General features: G+C 46.4%; 1 pseudogene; it reads left to right on the forward strand.

Moving 5' to 3' along the window:
• Positions 1-11,237: 11,237 nt before the first annotated feature.
• LOC112478457 lies at positions 11,238-11,356 on the forward strand (annotated as a pseudogene).
• The last annotated feature ends 12,376 nt before the right edge of the window (positions 11,357-23,732 follow it).

Raw genomic sequence — 23,732 nt, forward strand, 5'->3', positions numbered from 1 at the left:
AGGGCGCAGGCCCTAGGCTCACTCCTGCTCTGGCTGGAACAGGCCCCAGTGGCCACAGCCTTGCACAACAGGCCTTCCTAGGAACTGTCTGGGTTCCACTCTGTCAAATGGAAATCACCAACTCCGGCCGCACAGTAATTAAACTCCTGTCATTCTTTTGACAAAAAATGTTCCTCTTGGGACATTCCCACAGGCCATTGAAGGACTGTCTGGGGCCTGCAAACTCTCAGCTGATTACCAAGGGACGTGTTTTTTTTTTTTTTTTTTTTTGAAATTGACCTTGACTGGGGATCAAAAGGGGATGGGAATTCAAGGGGTTGAATATTGAGGTGGAAAATGCCTTATAATTAAATTTATCATTTGGTCAGTCAGCGTGACGCACCAATACCTGCTTCCCTAGGACCAAGATGGGCAGAGAGATAAAAACACACCTCGAGGCTCATTTATTTTATTGTTTGTTTACTGATTTATCCCAAGCACCTAAACAGAGTGTGTCATACAGTAGTTGTTCAATAAGTATTTATTGACTGATCAGCCGGAGATGTGCTGATGTCAATTCTTAAAAGCGGCAATCGGGAGCGATTCCTAATTAAGATTTTAGAACCAGTGGCTTCTAATTGTTTGTTGCCACAGATGTGTTGAGGATGAGGCCAGTGTCTTATTCAACTGGCTGTCGCCAGAACCAGGCACAATGCCCAGCCCAGGGCCTGCACGCAGTGGCTTGTTAATAGTATCTGTCAACGGAAGGACCCAGGGGCAAACCACAGTCCATGGCCAGGTTGGCAGAGCCTCGCTGGGATGTGACCTGTGTACCCTCAGGCAATCCCTTGAGAGGGAGCAGCAGCCCCGGCAGTGATAAGGTCGGGAAGCCCAGGGATCGGACATCACAGCTGGAAAGGCCTGAGATCGCAGGCAGCCCTTTACTGGACAGAAAGAAGAAATGAATTAGCTACAGTTTGGGGGTTCTAAAAATTGCAACTTAATTTTCCTGTATCTCTCTGAGATTCCCATTCTGCCCAGTGGCAGCACACTTAATCAATTTCAGCTGAACTCAGAAATCTAATTTAAATCCCATCTATTCAGGATTTTCTCATCTCCCTCCCCGGGGCAGCTCCTTAGTTCCAGGGGCTTCTGTGGCTTAGCAAGGGGAGCTGGAGGATGGGGGTGCTGAGCCCTCGTCATTGGTATCTCTCTTCCCCAGCTTCTTGGACATAGTCACCCCACCTCATTGATGTCTGCTAAATCCACGTCCGTTTTCAGTGGCCATCAGTCCACACACTCTACATTCTCCTCACCCTGCACACAAGGCCATCCGGGGCCACTCACCCTTGCTTAGCATCTTCCATGGCTTCCTTGGGAGCATGAAAACCAGCTGAACCCCTATTACCCCAGGGCTCAGGGAGGTCTTCCTTGCCCCCCAAAGACCAAGATAGAGCAGGGTTGCCACTCAGGGCTCCTGATGGACAGTGGGGACACAGTCCCTACTGTTCTGGTATTTCTCAAATGTCTGTTCTGGTTGAGTGGATTCTGTTGGCGCCTCCCTGCCCCCCTTATTTTTGACTGTTGTCTCTGTTGTGAGCTATGAATGCACATGAAGGGGAACATCACCAGCGACAAGGAAATGCCGCGGAGGGAATCCGGTTGATCTTGCATTTTATGCCCTGAATGTCACATGGGGAAATGGAGGTCAAACAAGCAGGAAGGACTCGCCCAATTTCACGTAGCCTGAGTGAATGGCAGCATCAGGCCAAGAGCCTGGGACTTAGCAAATCACTCCTGAGTCCTCCTCCTAAACTAGGCCCTGTTCCAGGTTCTATCATATGCAACTGCAACCGATAAGGTACGTGTGACAGTTTTAAAACATGGCCACAAATTCTTTGACACTCTTCCTCTTGAAATATGGTCTGTGTCTTCTTTCCTCAAATATTGGCAAAGTCGTAACTGCTTCAAGCATATAGAGAAATGACACTATGTGACTTCCAAGTCTAGGTCATCACAGGCCATCAGCTTCTACCTTGTTAGCTGAAACACTTATCTTTGGAGCCTGAGCCTCCATGTAAGAAGTCCAATTGTCCTGTGGCCGCCATGCTGTGAGGAAGCCCAAACCACACAGAGAGGCCCTGTGCAGGCACTCTGGTTGACAATCCTTGCCACACTACCCCAGCCCAGGCACCGGACATGTGAGAGAAGGAGCCACCAGGTGATTTTAGCACCTCCAGCCATTTGAGTCTCTCCAACTGAGGCCACAGACATTGTAGAACCAAGACAGGTCACCCCTTTGGGTCCCAATCAAATTCCTAACCCTCTGAATCTGTGAGCCTAATAAAATTGCTATTGTTTTATGCCGCCTGGTTTGGGAGGGTGTTTTATGCAGCCATAGATAACTGGAACTGTGTGCCATCTTGGCTTGCTGGGATCCTCTAGTCTCTGATGTCTATGTTTCTGTCACCAATTAAGGTACGTCTACTCCTCCTCAGAAAGCCACTAAGGAAGGCCTTGAATGTGTGGTGGTGACCCTTGTTTTAGGGAACTTGGGTGAATGAAGTTGGTATCATGCATGTATGGCAACAAAAGAACGTATATTCTAGAGAAGTGATCTTGACAACTTTCTTAGGGAAGTAAAGGAAAGGAATAATGACTCACTGACAGCAAGCTCCATTCCTGGCCCTGCGCTTCCTCATTTTATTTATTCAGCAAGGGGTCTTTGAGCATCTACTAAGCACTAGGCCCTGCTGGGCTCTGGGACATGAACACAGGCCAAGAGCCTCATAGCTCTCATCATCCAGCAAGGGACAAAACTTAAACAATTACTTAATGCACATGCTTTGAATGAGAAGCGTAGGGCATCTTGACAGTGGGTGGGACTTATTTCAACCTCACAACACCCTTCTGAGGTGGGCATGATCATTACTATTTTGCAGGGGGACATTGAGTCTGAGAAAAGTTAAGTGACCTGCCCAAAGTGACCCAGCAGAGGAGATATCAGACTGAAGAGAAGCCTGAGCAGGGCCCTCAAGTGCAACCAGAAAAGCACAGACACAAATGATCAACTCAGCTGGCTAAGCGGAAGGCAGCTGGTCTGGTGCCCTCAGACTGGCAACCTCTGAAGGAACTGCATCAACCCTGGGAAGCCAGGGCTTATTAATCCAGCAGGACTATCCGCATCTTCCCAAGAGGAGATGGTCCTCTATTGGGAAGGGCTGAGGGGATTCTAACCACCTGCAAGTCACTAGGCAGCCATTCTCACCACCTGTAAATGGGGGTGAGCATAGCTGGCCGAGGTATAACCACCGAGAGGCAACAGCTGGGACCCCTAACCCAATCTTGATTCTGAGTCTCAAGGGCAAGGGGAGGGGCATCAGGAGATGAGACAGGACACCCGGACTCCCCCAAGATGCCACAGAGGAGAGAGTTCCAGATCTTGGGGTGTGGAAGAAGCACCCAGAGAACAGATCGAAATGCTTGGCTCCCACCTTGAGAGATTTGGATCCAGTCAGCCCAAAGTGAAGCCTAGGCATCTGTATTTAGGTTCCTCCTGGAGTTCTGAAGCATAGCACCCCGACTCCAGCATTTGGGGACCACCGCCTTAGAACATCCTCTCTGGTACCCTCGGCAGACAGAAGAGAAAATGGCAGGCAGAGAAGGGACATGAGCTCACCCTCACCTCTGTCAGCATAGGCTCGAGGCTTCCCTCCCCTTGACAGGGCCGAGGGGAAGGTCCAGTGTGGACTTCCAGCCTCTGCCTCGGACTGCCAGCTCCAGCCTTTTCGGATTCCAGGGGAAAGCCTGTCTTCCTCCTCCTATGCAAGCAGGGAGGGGAGCTCCAAGTCATGGGTAGGGGAGTCAGATGGGCTAAGAGTGAATCCCAGCTCTGCTATTCACTAGTAGCAGGACCCAGCAGCTTTAAAAAATAATCAGCAGACCATTAAAAAAATACATCTTTAGATGAACTTTTAATAAAGTCCTTAGAATACTTAAAAGAAGAAAAAAAACTAGGATCCTAAAAGACGCAAATGGGTGATTAGGCAAATCAATCATTAGCTAAATTGTCTTCAGGATAATAGTTCTCTATCCATGATATTAGACAAGTTACTTGTCCATTCCAAACCTCAGTTTTCCCACCTGTAAAATGAGGCTAATAAAATCTATTTTACAGTGTTGTAAGGACATTGGAAGATGACACGGGCTACACGCCAGGTAGACAGTAAACATCCAATAAATCCGCCTTCCCTCCCTTCCTGAGCATTCGGACCACACAGAGGCCTCCTCTGCTCTTGGCTTTGCCTTTTGAGGAGCTTGTGGTCACTGAGAGGATTTCATACTGGAAGTACATGCATTCCAAATTGATACCTAACTGTACATTTTCTGGTGTAAACTATATGTCGACTCTAACTTTAGCCTGGGGGAGCTTTATTATTTGTTTTCCTTTCATAAAAGCTATAATAGAGGAAGAGAAAAACCTGCCTCGTACATTCCAATTCCTAAATACACAATTTATAATTTTCTGGGATATTATTTAAGTTTATTTTAGTTCTGGAGTCTCACCATCCCTGTGGGGTGCTTATTTCAGTTCCGGGTGGGCTCTGGAAAGGCCTGGAATATCTCAAAGAGAGGGAAGAAGAATCTTCCCATTCATTAAAGAGCAGACCTGGGTCTTTGCAGATTCTAGGGCCTGGAAGCTTCCCTAACAGCCGAGGGGCCCTGGCATGGGGGCTGCACTCACACCAAGCTCTACTTTTCATGGCCTGGAGTTTTGACAGTGGGGCTTCTTTCTGCCTTTTCCATTCTTCGCGTGTAGTGAAGCCAATGAGAGGGGCATGCTGGGCGATGGTCTGGCTGGTGGCTCCTGCTTCTTCCCTTCTTTCTGGAAATGGGCAGAGGGCCTAGCTGCCTGTACCTGTGTTCCACATGTGAGAAGACCAGTGACTTTTATTGGGTTCTCAGAAGGGTCAGGGGCCTCCAGAAGGATAAACACCATTGACTAGGTGGTCAAATGTCTACCTCCTTTCCACTCATTTCCAGCATTAAGTCCTGTTCTTGGGACAAAGCCTTGTCTGGCATTCAAAGTCGGGTCTGTCCCCAAGGAAGGCCTCAGCTTAGGTGAATATCCTCCCAAGAGGACTTTGGCTCCTGGCCCCGCAGTAGAGGATGGAGAGGGAAGCATACTGAGGTTTTCCCTCCTTGTTCTGGTTGCAAATCATAAACTCCTATCCTGGAGCTCCACACGAGGGCTCTCAAACTTCAGCGTGCGTAAGAATCAGGTGTGGTTTTTAAAACACCCAGGGGAATCTGAGGCAGGTGGACACTTGGAAAAACACTGATTGATAAACTTGCTAAAAAGCTGATCCAAGTTGCTGGGTGTCTTTGAATTATTCAAAGTCATAAAAAGTAGGCACCCTTTTTTAAGAAGGCTGATTGTGAGGTAGAAGACCAGTTCCCAAAGAGAACAGCCTCTGAGCACGGTAAGAGTGTAGCAGCTGATGTAGCACCACTGTGTGCTGGGCAATGTTCTAAGCACATAGGACCCACAGCCCCAGGAGGGAGGCGCTCTTCACAGCCACATTGTAGAGATGAAGAAACAGGCACAGAGAGATTGAGTGGTGTAGGCAAGGACCCACAGCTACCCTGGGGGCTAGACCCCAGGAGTCTGGCCACAGAATCCTTTCTCTTCTCTACATGCTGGAACAGGCTCAGAAGCTGGTGCCTCTACTTCAAGAAAGGCCATCTGGACCCTGCAGGAGGGTGAGAGGGTGAGGGCAATGGAGCCCAGATAGGTGAAGGAGACAGTGAGGCTAAAGAGAAATCGGGAGCTTTTGAAGATCACAAGATGTAGTCGGCAGAACAACGCCCCCCTCAAATGTCCACATCCTAATCCGTGGAACCTGTGAAAGTTATCTTACATGGAAAAAGGGACTTTGCAGATGTGATGAAGTATCTTGAGATGCGATTATCCTGGATTATCCAGGTGGCTCAATGTAATCACAAGGGACCTTAAATGGGGAAGAGGGAGGCAGTGGGTGAGAGTCACAGGGATGCGATGTGAGAAAGACTCAGCCAGCCGCTGCATGGAAGGGGCCATGAGCCGAGGAATGCAGGCCGCCCCTAGAAGCTGGAAGAGGCAAGAAAATTTATTATCCAGACGGAAACACAGCCTGCCCCTTGATTTTAGCCCAGTGAGACCCATTTTGGACTCTGACCTCCAGAACTAAGGCAATAGATTTGTGTTGTTTTAAGCCAGTACATTTACGATAATTTGTTATGGCAGCCACAGGAATTTAATAAAAAGAAGAGAAGAAGCTGTTAAAAGAGATTTTGCACTTGGCTTTGAACAGTGGCTGGAAATAGATGAGAAAACAGGGAGATCTATCCCAGAATAGAAGCAGGAGAAACAGTTTCCCCCCAAGATGAAAAAAGAATGGGGTTTCCACACAGCTCACAGGAGTTTGTGTCATGATCTTTTAAACAGAGTAGGAGTAATCAGTCTCTGGGTTGTGTCTCTATGTAGAATATTTGTTAGGGAAGGATTATGGTGAGTCATTCGTATTTTTTTTAAATACTTGCTTCTCCTAGCCTTCTAAATATCTGATGAAAGCCTGGGGTTCAAATCTCATTAAAAAGCTGGCATTATTCACCTGGTACATGCTGTAAAATGTACACAGAATATCTAGGAAGACTTCATAATAACAATTAATAGCAATTAGTTGTTAACATGTAATTGTTCACAGATGCTGAGTGCTTACTCTTTGCCAGGCACTGTACCAGGCACTTATGTGTACTATTTCATTTGTTTTGCAACAATCCTTGGCATAAGTCCTCCTTTGATTTCCATTTTGTAAACTAGAGGTTGGTTGGGGTGCAGCCAACATTGTTGGTTATCCATCGTCCTTCATTCTTCTTCGTGCTGGTGAGGATGCAGAGAAAAGGGAACCCTCATGCACTGTTGGTGGGAGAGCAAATTGGTACAGCTACTATGGAAAACACTCTGGAGGTTCTTCAAGAAGTTAAAAATGGATTTACCTTTTGACCCAGCAATTGCACTTCCGAGTATGTAACCAAAGAAGACTAAAACACTAATTTGTAAAGATCTATGCACCCCTATGTTCATGGCAGTGCTATTCACAATAGTCGAGATACGGAAGCAACATAAATGACCATCAACAGACGATTGGATAAAGAAGTTATGGTTCATATATGCAATGGAATATTACTCGCCCATTAAAAAAATGAAATCCAACCATTTTCAATGACATGGATGGACCTAGAGGTTATTAGACTAAGTGAAATACGTCAGACAAAGAAAGATAAATACCACATTATTTCCCTTACATGCGGAATCTAAGGCACAAAAGGAACAATCTAAACGAAAACAGGCGCACAGATAGAGAGGACCATCTGGTCACTGCCAAAGGGGAGCGGTGTTGGAGGGCTGGGAGGAAAAGGCGAAGGGTTGAAGAAGTATAAATTAGTAATTAAAAAATAGTCACGAGGATGTAGAGTACAGCATAGGGAATATTGTCAATAGTATTGCAATGGCTATGTGTGGAGCCAGATGAGTGATAATTGGGGGATCATTTCATAAACTATACAAATGTCTAACCAATGCACTATATACCTGAAGCTAATTTGAAAAATGGAAATCACACACACACATATACACACAGAACTGGCCTTTGAGTGCAGTGAGTTTTATTACTGATTTTTTAAGTGCCTTTTATCACTGATTAGAAGTGGTTTAAAAAAATACAAGTGCCAAGATCCCACCTCAGAGCCACTAAGTACAGATCTCTGGAGTGGGTCAGGTAATTGTTAAAAGCTCCAGGGTGATCCTATTGTGCAGCCAGGGTTGAGACTCACTTGTCTAAGCCTAGCGGGGTAATTCCTTTCTCTTCGGCCAGGAGTTGGTGCATGAACTATTCTGGCCAAGGAAATGTGAAGCTTGCTTCTGGATGTTGTCATCTGCAAATGATGTGTAGTGTGGTAGCTATCCTGGCCCCATGAAAAGGAAGGAACCTGGGATCTGAAGTTACTGCTGGGCAGCCAGATTAGCTCACTTGGAACCACACTATTTCCAGACTCATTGTTAAATGAGGAATGAATGTCATCCTGGTTTAAGACAGGGGTAGGTAAACTATGATCCAGGGGCCAAATCCAGTTCACTGCTTGATTTTGTAAATAAAGTTTTATTGGAATACAGCCATCCCATACATTTGCATATTGTCTACAATTGCTTAGCACTACAATGGCGGGGATGAGTTGTGAAAGAGACCTCTGGCTTATAAAGCTTAAAGTATTTACTATCTGTCCTTTTACAAAAAAAAAAAAAAAATTTGCTTACTCCTGATTTAAATGTCTTTTGGTGGGTTTTTCTATTACTTAGAACTGAGGGTATTTGTTGGTTTGGGAGTTTGAGAGTTTAGCTTTCCCAAGATGGCATTGTTAATGATGGTAAGCTTTGCCCATTCTAAGCCATTTTTTCATGGGAGAATTATCACAGAATGATCTTTCAGGGATTTCCATAGTAGCACCCAATCTCGCTTCCCATGGAGATAGCAGGTGGAATCACACAGGTAGGGGCTGCAGACAGGCCTGGATTTATGTCCTGATTCTACCATATAGAACTACTTGCCCGTGAAAAGTTAGTTCATCCTCTTGTCTTCAACTTTTTTATCTAAAATGAGGACAATTATATTTACATGGATGGGTAGGATTACAGAGGGAATTCCAGACAAAGGAATCAATGCTGGCAAAGGAACTATGTTAGTCTGCTCAGGGTGCCATAACAAAATACCGTAGCCTGGGTGGCCTCGCCAACAGACATTTTTTTTCCTCATAGTCTGGAGGCTGGAAGGTCTTAGGAAGGTCCAGCAGTGGGTGTTTGGTGAGATCCCTCTTCCAGGCTTGCAGATGGCCACCTTCTTGAAATGTCCTCATGTGGTGGAAAGGAAGGATGGAAAGAGGGAGAGAGAGAAAGAGTGAAGAGTGCGAACTCTCTGATGTCTCATCTTATAAGGACACCAATCCTGTGGGATCAGGGTTCAACCCTATGACCTCATTTAACTTTAATTACTTCCTTAGAGGCCCCGCCTCCAAATGCAGTCACATCGTGGGGTAGGGCTTCAATGTAAGAATTTGGGGGCACTAGGGGCATACGACTTAGTCCACAGAAGAAACTGAGGTGGGAAAGCTCGGAGTACATGTAGAGGACAGAAGGTCTGTCTGACCTAAGCCAAGAGCTTGTGGAGAGGGGTCGCGGGGCACAGTAATGAACATAGACTGGCGTTTGTGTAATCAAGTTTGTAGGGTCTTTGTCCTAGATTCCTGGGAGGAAGCTTCTACACCCTTGGAATTTTTCTAGTATCTTTTGTATTCATGGTCAGTCCCTGGGCCTCCTCAGAGTTTATGCTCACAAAGTGATTCATGGTGGGCCTCTTGGTAGTTACAGGTTAGAGGCTGTCCATCAAAGACCAACCATGTGACTAGAGGGTTGGGACTATCAGCCTGACCTCTGGGGCGGGAAAGAGGGCTAGAGATTGAGTTCAATCACGTGGCTAGTGATTCCATCATTAATGCCTATGGAATACAATCCCAATAAAAACTCTGGGGCTTTTTTAAAAAAGCCTGGTTGAGCTTCTTGGTCGGTGAACACATCCATGTGCTGGGAGGGTGACTATTTTGATTCCACAGGGAGAGGACAGGAAGCTCTGGGTTCAGGATCCTCCCAGACCTCGCCCTATGGATCTCTATATTGGATCTCTTGCTCTATGTGTATCCTTTATAATAAAACTGTAATTTTAAGAATACCACTTTGCTAAGCTCTGTGAGTCATTCTAGCAAATTATCAAACCTGAGCAGGTTGTGGGAACCCCCAAATTTATAGCCAGTTGGTCAGAAGTTGGGGTGACCTGAGTACCCTCAAAATTGTGGCATATGTCTAAAGTAAGGGCAGTCTTGTTGAGGACAGTCTCCTTAACCTGTAAAATCTGCATTAACTCCAAGTTGTGTTGAATTGTGTTATAGATTCATGAATGCCTGATTCAAAAGTTGGACTTCATTTGGTTGGTGACTGGGAGTCATAGAAGGTTTATGAGAAGATGAATGACAAGATTAGTAACTGGGATTCTGGAAGAATAATCTGCCAGAGACTGAGGCTGGCCAGAGTTGTCCTTGAGTCCCAGACCCTTTTGGTCATGCAGTCTCAACTTTGACATGTCATGCTGGTCACCAAAGATGCTTCCTTTCGAAAAATGAAGAGCAGCTATAAAGCAACCCAGATATATTGGTGGGGTGGGTGGGAGCTAACCCAAGGTAGTCCAGCCAAGGAACTGCAGAAAATGCTCACTCCTGGGAGCAGGTTAGTTGGTTCTTCCTGACTCATCCTCTGCAGACACTGAAGCTCAGGTAAGAGGCTCGTGTACACGCAAGCCCAAGCCTTGTCTTTAAAGCACAAGGGGTATGGCACCCGAATCAGGGTATGGCTTCCTCTTGGATGTTTGCGGAACCCAGAGCCCCTTGCCTTAGCCTTCCCGTGCTCTCCAGCTTGCTTCTTTCCAGCAACAGCTAGAGACTGGCAAATTGTATTTCGACATTTCTTGAACATTCTCTGTAAGCTAGGCACTGACTGTGCTGCATACTCCCTCTCACTGGAGTTGATTCAAACTTCACTGAAATACTATCCAGGGTGATGACTTAATCTCTGAGCCGAGTGAGTGCAGCCAGGAAGTTCAAATGGATTTTGCAAGACAAAAACCTAAATCTATTTTGTGGCCACAGATACACATTCTGACTTCACCACAATTTTTTTTCCATGTGGTATTTGATTGTTTCTGGCATCATTCATTTCTTGATAAGTCAGCCAGTCAAAATAGCCAGTCCAGGCCTGTCATTGATCCCACGAGCCCCATCCTGGTGTCCTTGAGTTACTAAAGAGTTAGGTCTTAAACGTTTGCAGCTGTTTCTTCTCATGCACTCTATTTTCTCATTGACTTTGATACGAAAAAAAACTTGAGAGAGATACTAGTGAAAAAGTTTAATTGCTCTCAAAGAAACAGCAGTCTTTTTTCTTTTTTTAGAATGGTGGTTTGCCAGGGGGTTAGAGAAATGGGAAGTAATTGTTTAATAGGTGTAGGGTTTCAACTTTGCAAGATGAAAAGAGTTCTTTGGAGATGGATGGCCATTGTGGTTGCACAGCAATGTGAATATACTTGATGTCACTGAGCTATACATTTAAAAATGATTGAGTCTATGGCCGTGCCACCCTGAACAAGCCCGAACCCTTCTGATCTCGAAAGCTAAGCAGGGTCGGGGCTGGTTAGTACTTGGATGGGAGACTACCTTGGAAGACCAGGTGCTGTAGGTGTAAAAAATTTAAAAAAAAAAAAAAAAGGATTATAAACTGACAGGGTCCTTGCAATCTGTGAGGTCAACCAAGGGTTGCCTCACTTAAAATTTTTTTAAAAAATGATTGAGATGGTAAATTTCATGTTCTATGTATTATACTACAATTGAAAAAATTTTTTAAATCAATTGACCGTACCTGTATGGGTTTGTAGAAGCTTTCAAACTATAATTTTGAGTACTCTTTCAGATGCACAAAGAATATGTTGTCCTCGGTTCAAAATAAGTCACAAGAACACATCTGAAAGTAAAGTTCCAGAACGATGAAGTACTTTCTAGAATTTCTCTTTCAGAATTGCACTCTTGGCTGCTTCCCAAGGTTATTGACTAGAGCCTCGTTGCTTGAAGTGTGGTTTCCACACCAGCTGCATTAGCCTCACCGAGGAGTTTGTTTAAAAAATGTTTGGTCCCAGCCATGACCCAAATCAGAATCTCTGGGGCTGGCGTCCTGGATTCTGTGTTTTAACAGCTCTCCTGGTGATGATCTACGATCACCAAAATTTGAGAAGCACTGCCCTCAAGTAGTGAACTTTTCCTGTAAAGAGGCAGATAGATAATTGATTGAGTCAGATAGTAAATATTTGGGGCTTTGTGAGCCAAAAAGCAAAATCGGGAATATTATGTAAGTACTTACACATAGCAAGAGAGTAAATAAAATTTTTATCGATAAAATTTTAAATGCAATCATAATAATTGGGACAATATAAACAATTGGGACAATATAAACAATATAGACAATAAAAAATTTTTATTGATAAAATTTTAAATGCAATCATAATAATTGGGACAATATAAACCTTGTTATAACAGGTTTAGTAATGAGAAAAATGAAAAATTTTAATACCATTTCACTTAATTGGATTCATCAAATTGATTGTAGATATTCATCTGTAAAACCATTCTTAGCTCACAGGTTATGAAAGACAAAACAAACACACAAATGAACAAAAACAGGCAGAGGGTTGGATGTGGCTCATAGCCATACTCTGGAAGTACATCCTTGCACATAGCAACCTCCAGTGTTCTAGCAGCTCTGCTAGTAGCGAGTGGTTGCTTTTGCCTCCATCCTAATTTTTCTTTGAGCAACTACCTCTCTTTTGTTCCATGCAGTCCTGATGCAACTGTCAGTTCCTCCCACCCCCACCATCACTGGTGGAGAGCAGTGAACCTGCAGAAACCTTCTGATGTCAGGGCCCTGAGTTAAATCCTGCCCTAAGGATCGCACTGCGATGTCTAGGCCTTCTGAGATTTTTGAGAACCACACTCCATCTGCCCCTGCTCTCAGATCCACAGACAGCCGTTGTCATATCCATTTATTGATTCAGTTTGGAATGTCTAGTAACGACCCTTAAATCTGTGCAAATGTATTTGAAGTGGCCCCCAGGGATTAAAAATGTGGATGTTCTCTCTCCAGCAATAGCACTGCTGCCCTACAACCTGGAGATTTTTTATTCTACTTGCTGTTAAACATTTATCTATTGCATATTAATATGTGCCAGAAATGGGACTCTCTCTCGACCTGTTTGGGCCATGGGATTGTAAAGTGGTATTTATCTTCTAGAAAGTAATCAGGTAATATATGTCAGGAACCACAGCAATGTCCTCTTTCTGAAAAAATAAATAATCCTAAATAAAGAAAATTCTATTTGGGAAAAGCTGTTGAATGTCGAAAAGTGGGTACAGGCTCAATTCACCACCAGCAAGTACCACACACTCAGACCGCAGGAGACTCACACGTTTGCCATCGGGTCGCCTTCTGGAGCAGTTCCACGATGCCCAACAGCCTCCTGTTGACACGGCGGTCACCGGGAGCTGCAACTCGGGTTTGTACCAAGGTCTCTGGGAACACAGAGGAGAATGGGACTTTCAGAGAGAAAAAACTTCTCAAGGAACGGGCTTCTGAGGCAAGATCCTGAAGTTGAAGCAGAGTTGACTAGCTCAAGAAGAGAGCGAGGGCATTCCAGGTCAAAGGCACGGCATGCACGGGGCACGACAGGGAGTGTAGATCATTTGGGACCAGGACATATGTAGGGAGGAGGAGAGGAGGCTGGAGAGATGAGTGGGGCAGGTCCCTGTGCTGGTTTGTGTTATATCAACTTGATTAATCTGGGAATAACACTTCCCAGAATCCTCTTTTCCACATGGATCTGGGGTATAGTAGTCAAAAGAAGAACTTGCTGGAGACTTGGGAAATAAAAGCGAAGCAACCCCGTGACTCTCAGAGGATTGTCGCTATCAGATACCGTGAGAGACGGAGGAGGAGGTGTCCCACCTGCTGACCTTGCTGAGCGATGGATCCCCACAGACCTCTCCCCGAGCTCCCTTCATGGTCCCCCGTGGGCAGCTGGACATGCTTGGTTTTTCAAATGCCTCTGCAAGTCTTGACTTGTCGCCCATAGCAAGACTGGTTAGTGACACTTTCTCTGATTATCCAAATCTCCTTTGAAAACATCACTTCCCTAGCTTCTCCCACATTTGGGTAAGGTGTAACATGTATAGTAAATAAATCCCTTATTCCCTTATATGCTGTTTTTCTGGCTGGACCCTAATCAATACAGTCCTTATCATGAGTCCCCTTTTAAGAGCAGGAAAAACCTTCTCTAGAAGCATCTCCCTTAAACACACATGCACACACACACACACACACACACATGTCTCACCTGAGGTAGACCTCTTCATATCGAGGAGGGCTGGAGGAGAGGTCCTCACACATGCGAATGTTAGGTGAGCTGTGCCCTGCCAGGAGGAGGGTGGGCGGCTCCAGCCCTTCAATGGGGGGGCTTCGTCAGCGTCAAGTCCTTTCTAAAAGCCTTGGAGGGCTGCCTATGATGCGTACTGGCAGAACGCAGTGCCTGCTTGAAGACAAAAAGATCAAACGTCGGGATACCTGGGGCTCCTCCTTTCCTGGGGGCCTCAAGTTCAAATCAGTTTCCCTCCTGGGGGATCAGGTCTTCTTGGCTGGGCTCCCAAAGAGCAGAGGGTCCATTTTATATCTGTCAAGTTTAGCTACTCCTGCATATCCAAGTCACAGAATTTTCTAATCAGGGTCTTCTCATGTCCCTGAGCATGACAGCCGGCCCCTGCCCTCATGAAGCTCCATCTTCAAACAAAGGAAATAGACATTGGAAATAGACAGCAGCTTGGCGATTAAAGGGCACTGTGCCAAAGACACTATGAGGGATACTACAATCTGCCATGAGAATACAGGGGAGGGTCCTACCCCAGGCTGGAGGCTCAGAGAGAGCATCCCGGAGGAAGTGATGTGAGCCGAGGCAAGAGTAGCAGGTAATGTAAGAACCAGCTGTCTAAAGTCCAGAGGTGTGAGAGAGCGTGGGACCCAAGGAAACGAGAGGTGCCTAGCAAGGCACCTGGCAGGTCGCCAGGCAGTGGGAAGAAAATGAGCTGGAGAGCTGGGAGGTCTGACCAGGTCTGGCCCCGGGCCTGGCTGAGGTGAAAGTTCACCATCCTGAGGCCACAGGAAGCAGAGGAGGGGCAGGATCAGATTCCACTCCTGTGGGAAGACTGCTTTGGAGGTGAGTCCGGCAGCCAGAGGCTGGGACAAGGGAGAGAGTGGCTGAACCAGAGGGTAGCTCTGGAGAGAAATGAATGGATTCATTTCAGGTAGATTTAAGTAGATAGAAACCACTCGGGTGGTGGTTGGTAGGTTGGATGCAGGGGATGGGGGCCAGGAAGTCATGGTGGATCCCAGGTGTCTGACCGGAGCACCTGTGGGCGGGGGGGGAGTTGGAGGTGCCCATCTGGTCACTGAGCAGAAGCCGTAGTGTGACGGGGCCCCGCACTGACTTTGAAGTGTGCGCCTGGTCTCCCTAAACAGCATAAAAGAAGCAGGAAAACATGAAGTGAATTCTATGAACAGTATTGTTAGTAAAATGAAGTCTAATAAAGGTGTGACTGCTGGGAAAAAAGGGAAATAAAGTGGCTGAGGGAAGGAAAGCATCCTGCACATAAAGAAACAAAGAACGAGGAATAAGAGTTCAAAATGTTCTTCCAGGTCTAGGGTCTCTTTCTCCCTCTCTAGGAGGAGGGCCGTGTGAGCCCACCAAAGCTCCAAAGTGTTTGAGATCTGGCGTTTAAAGGACACCTACAATGGCTGTTAACAGTATAGCAGGAGGAGTGTGCCAGGTGGCTCACTTGCCCCTTGCTGGTTCACTCACTCAGCAGACATTTGCTGGGCACCTGCTATGTGCCACTGTCTCTGATTTCCCCACGGAGGGAGGGGTGCGGCAGACCAGCTCGGTCCCTGCCTAACAGAGCTTATGATTGGGCAGTGGAAACAGACACAACATCAATACATGACAAACCCAGACAAGGGCTGGGAAAAGGAACAGCAGGGACCTGTTTCAGATGGGCTGATCAGGGAGGGCCTCTGGAGAGGTAACATTTGAGCTGAGATTAGAAGTCAGAGAATTCGGGGAGAGCATTTCCAGGCAGAGGAAACAGCATTACCATAAGCGCAGAGCCTTTGTTTCCAGGAACTAAAAGAGAGGCAGGGTTGGGGTTGGGGACACCCATGGAGACTGGGCTAGAGAGGAGGTGGGGGCTGACTGTGCAGGAATTGGGATATCTTGGCAAAGTTCAAACCAAATGATTCGTCGGGACCCTTGTTACCCCAGGTTTCGATGACATCTTAAAGAGCCAGTCTCACCCTGCCTGTCATAAAGGGCTCGAGTCTGTTTCCATCTCCACCTCTTCTTTAAGAAGAGGTGGCACCCAGGCTCTCATGGAACAGGTGACCCAGAAGGTGCTCCTTGGTGCTCTGCAAACTGTCCAGCAACATTTTTAGAAAGTGTTCCCTTTTAGATTTAACTTCTCTTAGCCAAATTATCCAGGGAAAAATAAGTCCCTACAAATAGCGATCACCGGTGAGAGGAGAGTCATTATCTTAAATTGAGGCTGGTTTCTAAGAAAAAAAGAAAAGAAAAAAACCCCAAATGCTACTGGGCCAAAACCTCACCCCCACCCACCCCTAGCGTATACGTGAGGCCTGTGGCTCCACCACCCTCCTTGCAAGTATGGGGCTCAACACAAGCCTCTGGGCGAAGGGAAGGAAACAGCAGAGGAAGGAAGGCAAGAGATTAGAGAAGCTGACAGATGTAAATAGCTTCGGAGGAGCCACGCTGTCCCGCGTTCCTCCCCAGGGAGCCCTTTGTACCGAGGAATCTGGTTGCCTGAATGAAAAATGATATCATTTATTTCTTTAGTCAGACTTGAGCTGTTTTCTTCAGACATAGAAATAACCTAACACTGCAACACCAAAATTGTTGGCCAAGTGATAGAGATATCTGTAATTTGGACACTTGATAATGTCACGGGTAAACAACCATGGACTTGGTTTCATGGGAGGGGCTCTTCTCCCCACAACATTGCAAAGCTACAGAGGGACTTGCATGAAAGAAGTAATTTTGAAAAGGTTGTCCCAGAGCTCTTGCCTGCTGCTGAGCTGGAAAGAAGCTGGACTTCTCATTCCTGCTGCTCAAATCACACCCCACTGGCCAAGCATTCCAACAAATACTTATTGAGCACTGACTCTGGCCAAGACTGTGCAAAGGCACTGGGCCACACAAGTGCAAAGGCTAGAACCTTGCCCTTAACAGACTCATGGTCCACGGGGGAGGGAATCAAGTTCGGCCCATATGGCAGTCTCTGTAATGTAGTATGTACGTGGCACAGTGGTCTGCTGCCATGAAGGGGCAGTGTTTGAGGTGAGACTTGAAGATGAAGAGGACTTTCCAGACCAGAGAAGACAGAGCAAATGAAACAGAATGTGCAAAAGCACAGAGACTTGAAACTACCTGGACTTTTGGAAATTAAAAGAAATAACAATATTGCAGAGAATCAGGTGCTAAGGTAGCCACTGGTCGAATGTATGCCGTGACAGGTTGGCAGAAACCAGATCACATCCTTCTAGACTAAGGAGTTTAGAGTTTATCCTTTAGGTAATAGGGAGCCATGGAAGAATTTTGAGCAGGGAAGTGACCTGATTAGATTTTTGTATTAGATCACTCATTTCTTTCTGTCTTGAAGAAACTCTGCCATATGTCATCTCAGGAGACTAGTCCAGACAACTTCCTCATAGCATTGCTTGTGATAGTGAAAATATCGGAAACAAGGTAAACGTCCACCGGTAGAAAAACATAAATAATGGCATAGTCATAAAATGTAATAGAGTTCAATAGATAAAAACGATCCAACGCGGCTAGATCGTGAAAGCATAATTTTAAGTTAAAAAGAAGTGAGTTTCAGAATATTTATAGTATGACACAGTACATGTAAAATTGAAAATCACACATGTTTGTATATTGGTTATAAATAATATGTAGAAAAGCATAGGAACATGATTTTTGTTTCCGGAAAGGGAGGGAAAGGCATGGGGAAGGGGAGACGTACAAAGAGAATTTTATCTATGATGTTCCATTTGTTGTACATAAAAAGAAATAATGGAGCAGAAATGCTGAAATATTAAATTTTTTGCATTTTAAAAAATTTGAACTTTGTTTTTTAATAAACAGAGAAAGGTCCTTCTGGTAGTGGTTTAGAGGATGGAGGAGAGGAGGCTGCCAGAAGGGGCCTCCAGCCGGCCTCTGCCTCCACACAGCTCCTCCTGGAGAGAGCAGAGCTCCACACAGATCTTGGGTGGCCCCAGAGCGCAATGCATACAGAAAACGCCCCACCTCGGGCTGCTCTTGGCCTCTGGGAAGAGCTGAGGTGCAGTCCTGGCCTCTTATCTGGTGTCCCTGGAGGCCGGGGAGCTCTGTTTTGTCCAGCACTGACCACAGGTCTGATCTGACATGACTTTTGATTGCAGCGTTCTTCACAGTCCTCGGATGCCAGTACCATGCTAAGATGTCTGCTAACCTGGGAGGGGGTGCAGAAACAAGAGGCTTTTAGAATACCGGGAAACGTTTGGCATCGTATACTCAGAGTAAAGATGGTGTGTGTGCACGCACATGCATGCACACATGTGTGACTGCACGTGCAAAGCCAAAGAGCAAAGTGAAAGCAAGTCTTCTAGAGGGAGTTTGCAGTGGATGCTGTAACTGGAGTGTGCTCATGGATGAGAATGTTCTTATATACTTTTGAGAAGTAAGCATAAATGAGGGAATTCATTTCTAGACTCCTTACCCTTCAGATCTCAATCCCCTGGCCTATAGACTCAGCTAATAGAAAAGCTTGATATACATTTATGAGCCACAGCAGGAAAGAACACTAACGCATTTGTGTTTGCACTCTCCTGAGCTGAGCTAATCTTTGCTTCTACCCTGGCTTGGATTCTGTGGGCATCCAGGAAAAAAAAAACGGTGGACTTTTCTGCAATGATATGTGTATTTCATAATGTATGTCTGTCCTCGAAGGAATGCATCTGCTCAATTCATTCCTTACTTAAGCAAATCTGTCATGAACTTTAGGATACACAGATACATAATCAATAATATGAAAATTATTCTTCTCTGAGGGCCACGTGGTCTTTGACATACAGAGCTAGGAGAATATATAAGAAGATATTCTCTTTTACACACACACACATCTCTCCACTATAATTATAATTACCACGCTGGCTTCCAGATCAGGGGTTAGCAGCCTTGGCATGGAGACACCTGGAAAGCATCCAAGGCAATTAGTGGTGTCTCTTCACCACGCCCCCTCCAATATCTTCTGGGCCTTTGCACTAACTGTTCCCCCTCCTGGCACATGCATGCCCCAGGTCCTTGTGTGGCTCACTCCCTCACAGCATGTAGGTCTCAGCTTAAATGTTATCTCCTCAGGGAGGCCTGGCCTGGCACTCCACGGCTCTCTGTCTGCTCATAAACTTTATTTTGCTTTACAGAACTTTGCATTCCTGGGCATTAAGCTCTGCATTTCTTTGTTATCTGTCTGACATCCATCTCCCTGCTGGCAGAGACTATGAGCTTCTTGAGGTTCCGTGATCACAACCACACACCCAGAGCCTCAGGTAGTGCCAGGCATAGAGCTGATACTCAATAAATACTAGTAGGATGAATTAATACTTACCCGTCTTTTCTTCTCCATGTCTACCTTCTCCTTCCTCATACTTCCTCTCCTACCCCCATCTCTCCTGCCTCTGCCTCAAATCTGCCGGTAAGATCAATCCTCAGGAACTTGGCAGGTAGGTAAGTTTGTGCTCTGGCCTCCTCTTCTTCCATCTCCCTTTCCTGTCCTCCCTCATGGGTACCTATTTTCCATCTGCAGCTGCCCACTGCCAGCTCTGGCCTTCTTGGTGAGCAGGACCCAAGCTCAGGCACTCCAGAAAAAATTGTAAGAAAGGCAGGGCTCATTCTCCAAGGTATTCCTGCCAGGCTCATGGAGAGCATCTTTCAGCACCTACAACCCAGCTTCTTGTCTTTCTCACAGGAGTCGATGCTACCATCATGGGGATTCAGCCCCTCCCTTCCTTCCACTTTATGCCTCCTTTCCCCTGCCGTGACTGACAGTATCCAACTCTACCCGCATCCCACCAGCTCTCCTTCCTGGCTTCTGCAGCTTCCTGTGTAATAAATTTGGATAGAAGCGTCCGCTGTGTGCAAGTTCCCATGCCGGCATCGCCCCACCGGTGTGCGCCCCCTTTGCTCTTTTCCTGCCACTGCCTCTCCTTCCTGACAGCCTTCAAAACTCCGCTGGACCCCACCCCTGCCTTGCTCCTCTAAAGCCCCCTACCCACCAGGGTCTCTACCATTCTGGTGGCAAACAGTCACATACTCCACAGCGGCACGTCCTGCCTTCATTTCCCACTTGACTCCCCAGCAAGGGTATAAACCGCTTGAGGGCAGGAGCTGTGTCTTATCTTCAGAGACCTAACATAAAAAGATTCGGGCAAACAGCCTCTTTTCACAGACATCAGATCTTCCTTTTTCTCCTCCCACCATCATCCATTCCATCCGCCTAATATCATGAGAGAACAACTCGTAAGTAGATCGAACGACAGCTATGCAACCACAATGCATATGGGGTGCTCACTGCAGCTGGGTGCTGGGGGTGCCCTGGTGGGCAGCAACAGACAAGAGTCCCTGCTTTCCTAGGTCTTATAGTCTAGGAGGGGAGGGAGAGAGATCAGTCAAATATTTACACGAATAAATCTATAATTACATGACTCCTGAGATAAGATCTGAAGGAAGGGAGCATTAGGAAAGAGAAAGCAGAGGAATTTGCTCTGGCTTGGTTGGTCAAGGGACATGCCTGAGACTTGATGGATGAACCCCGGACAGAAGGATCAGCATTTGGAAATGGACAACTGGGTCCCAGTCATTCCAGAGAAAGTTGTATCTCTACATAGCAGGGGATCATATAATTTATTGCCCAAACTGGGACATTTTTAAGAGTAAAAGTGGGAGCTCATAATAATTATGCTGGGCCAGTTAATAACTGTAGATGTTTGGGCAAGCGTTGTGCATGGGTGCGCTAATTCAAGAGCAACAGTCTCTCTGCCTCCTGTCCATCTAGCCGTGAAAGGAACTTCAGCTATTGGTCAATGTTGCCAGAGACCTGAGCCTTCGCCTCCGTTAGACAAGAAAGAAGACAGAGGTTGCACTCCAGGAATAGGCCCCGGGGGAGAAGGTAAGAAGGACAATGCCAGCCCCAGAGCTAGAACCAACAAAAAAGAAACAAGGGCAGGCCCGTGCAGTGGGGAACCTGTGGGAAGTGGGTGGGTGTGCAATGCGCACCAGCTTTCAGTTGCTGTGGCTTTGAGCTAGGCTCACACAGGTGGCTCTGCAGGCTCTCCACCCTCCCCAGCTGTCCAAGTCTTGCCTGCTTCAAGGAAAACAGCTTCCTGTGGCTCCTTTGAGTTTCTTTTGCTTTACCTCCTTGTGCAAAGGTGGCCTGATTCGTACTTGGAGTATAGGTAGAGCCCCATGGAGTGTGTGTGTATATGTGAGTGTGTGTGTGTGTGTTTCTGAGTGTATGAGAGTGTATGTGTGTGAAAGTGTATGTGAGAGAAAAGTGTGTGTGTGTGTGTGTTTCTGAGTGTATGAGAGTGTATGTGTGTGCAAGTGTATGTGAGAGAAAGAGTATATGTGTGTGTGTGTGTGTGTGAGGGAGAGAGAGAGAAAGAGAGTGGAGAGGGTGTGAGAAAACAAAAGGACTCTCTCCTGGGTGTGCAACCCCAGAGAGAGAGAGAGAGAGAGAGAGAGAGAGAGAGACTTATTTCCCTCTGCCCCTCTGTCTGTCTGACTCTCAGACTATTAATACAAGCCCCGAGTCTGGCTGCACCCTCAGAACATGTACTCCCGGCAGCAGAAGCCTCCCCCCTCCCAGCTGAGCCTGTTGTCTGTTCCGTTTCTGATCGGCGCCAGGCTCATAGACCCCATGTAGGTAGAATATAACTTTCCATAAATAACCCCTAGCCTGACCTACAATTTAGCCTTTGGGTTTTTTTCCCCTCGTGGTAATGGGATTGTAGCCTGGGCTGATCCCTCCTGGATCTCTGGGTCCAGAAAGCAGATCTGAGGTGTATATGGGGTGAGGCATTGTTTGGAACTTCTGGTCCCCCATGCTGCCTGACACATGGTAAGGACTCAGTACTTGTTGAGGAATGGTGGATTCAGTCTCATCCACCATGAATGGCCATTTACCTTCAGACCCAGTGCCTTTGCCTGGGCCGTGCCCTCTGCCAAGAATGCCTGTGTGTCCTTCCTCACCTGGTGAACCTCTAAGCAGTATCCACCTCTGGGAAACTTTTCCAAACATTTATCCCTTGTCCCCACCACGGAGCCAATTACTCCTGTCCTTGGTCCTGTAACACTTTGTACAGAACAATGTGACCTGATTATCTGCCCATCTGCCCACCAGTTTCTGAGCAGCTTGAGCGAGAGTATGTTGGGGGGCGGGGACTGAGCCCATTTCCAGCTGTGGGCAAAACATTTAACCCCTTGGTGCCTCTGATTCAAACACAAACATGGCTCCAGAGCCTGTATCTCCCCACCCCCCACCCTCCCACACTGAACCACATAGCCACCAGGGGCCAAACCAGGCTCTAGGGCACTCTTCACAACCACAGATCCCCTGCAGGGTCTCACTGAGGCCTCCTGGGGCCTGGAGGCAGCAACACCCGCTGACACCTAGCACAGACTTGTCGATGATGATAATGGATTTAGAAAGGTTCATTGGCAGTTAAAGTGAAAATTCGACAGGGCGGACCTCAGCTTACTTTGGGGGTAAGGAGGGCTCTTGGGGTGGGGCCCATCCCGAGATTGGTTTAAAGCTTTGCAATTGATTATCCCTCTCTGAAGAGTATTTCTTGAGTCTCAGCCAGCATCCAGAGAAGTGCAAGACATTGTCTATGCTTGTGACAATCTTACATCTTCACTAGTGAGACATAAAATTCACATTTGAGAAAAGCCTTGGCTGAGCTCCCTGTAAGCTGGTCCTGAATTGTGCTTGGCTTTGTGTCTATCCCAGTACTAAGCAGGGCATAGCCAGGTGAGGCAGGTGGTCCATGAATGAATGTCAAATGAAATATACAGAATCAGGAACCCAAACAGAGACACGGATAAAAGGGGCTGGACCTTTGAAGCGAGAGGGATCAGTGGGGATTGGAACATCTCTGGAAGGATCAGGAGAGATGAAAAGGAACGTGAACTCCAGAGAAAGAGTGGGATATGTTGGGGGTGGGGGACAAACTAAGGAGGCGGGGATCAGTACAGCATAGGGCCACTTGGAGTCAGTAAGGAAGCCTGGTGGGGTGGAGGATGGGAATCAAGCCGGCAAAAGCCTTGTATGTCAGACCAAGAAGCCTGAACGTGATCCTGGGCAAGGAGGAGCTATTAAGGGATTTGGGGCAGGGGCGTGACACGATGACAGTGGTGTGAAGGGCAGGCTGCTAGAGGGAGACCAGGCTGAGGTTATTACAATGGCCGAGTAAAGGAATGAGGTCTAGGTTTGGAAAGGAAGAGACGAACATGATTTTACAAAGGAAAGACATAATTGTCACAAGGGCCACTATAGCACAGGCAAAGGTGTCGTAGTGACCAAGAGAAGGATGTTAACTTTGACAGAAATGACTGTGTGGTTGACAAAATGAGACCACATCCTCTCTGTAACGACTCATTGTCTTTATTAACAATGGCTCTGGGTTTTGAAAGATCAGACTGGTATTTCATAAAGCAATATTAACGTTATCGTTTGCTACAAGAAAAACTTTTGCATAAATAACTTAAGTGAGAAAATAAATATGTAACTTAACTCTTTTTAAAAACCACGACTTTCATTCTTGTGGACAAATTCCCCATGAAAGGATTGCAGAAAACAACCAGCCCAGCAGGCTTTCACATGGCATGTGCTTTTGTTTACAAAAAAAAAAAAAA

The sequence above is a fragment of the Pteropus alecto genome, unplaced genomic scaffold (assembly GCF_000325575.1).
Source record: "Pteropus alecto unplaced genomic scaffold, ASM32557v1 scaffold313, whole genome shotgun sequence".
NCBI lineage: Eukaryota > Metazoa > Chordata > Mammalia > Chiroptera > Pteropodidae > Pteropus > Pteropus alecto.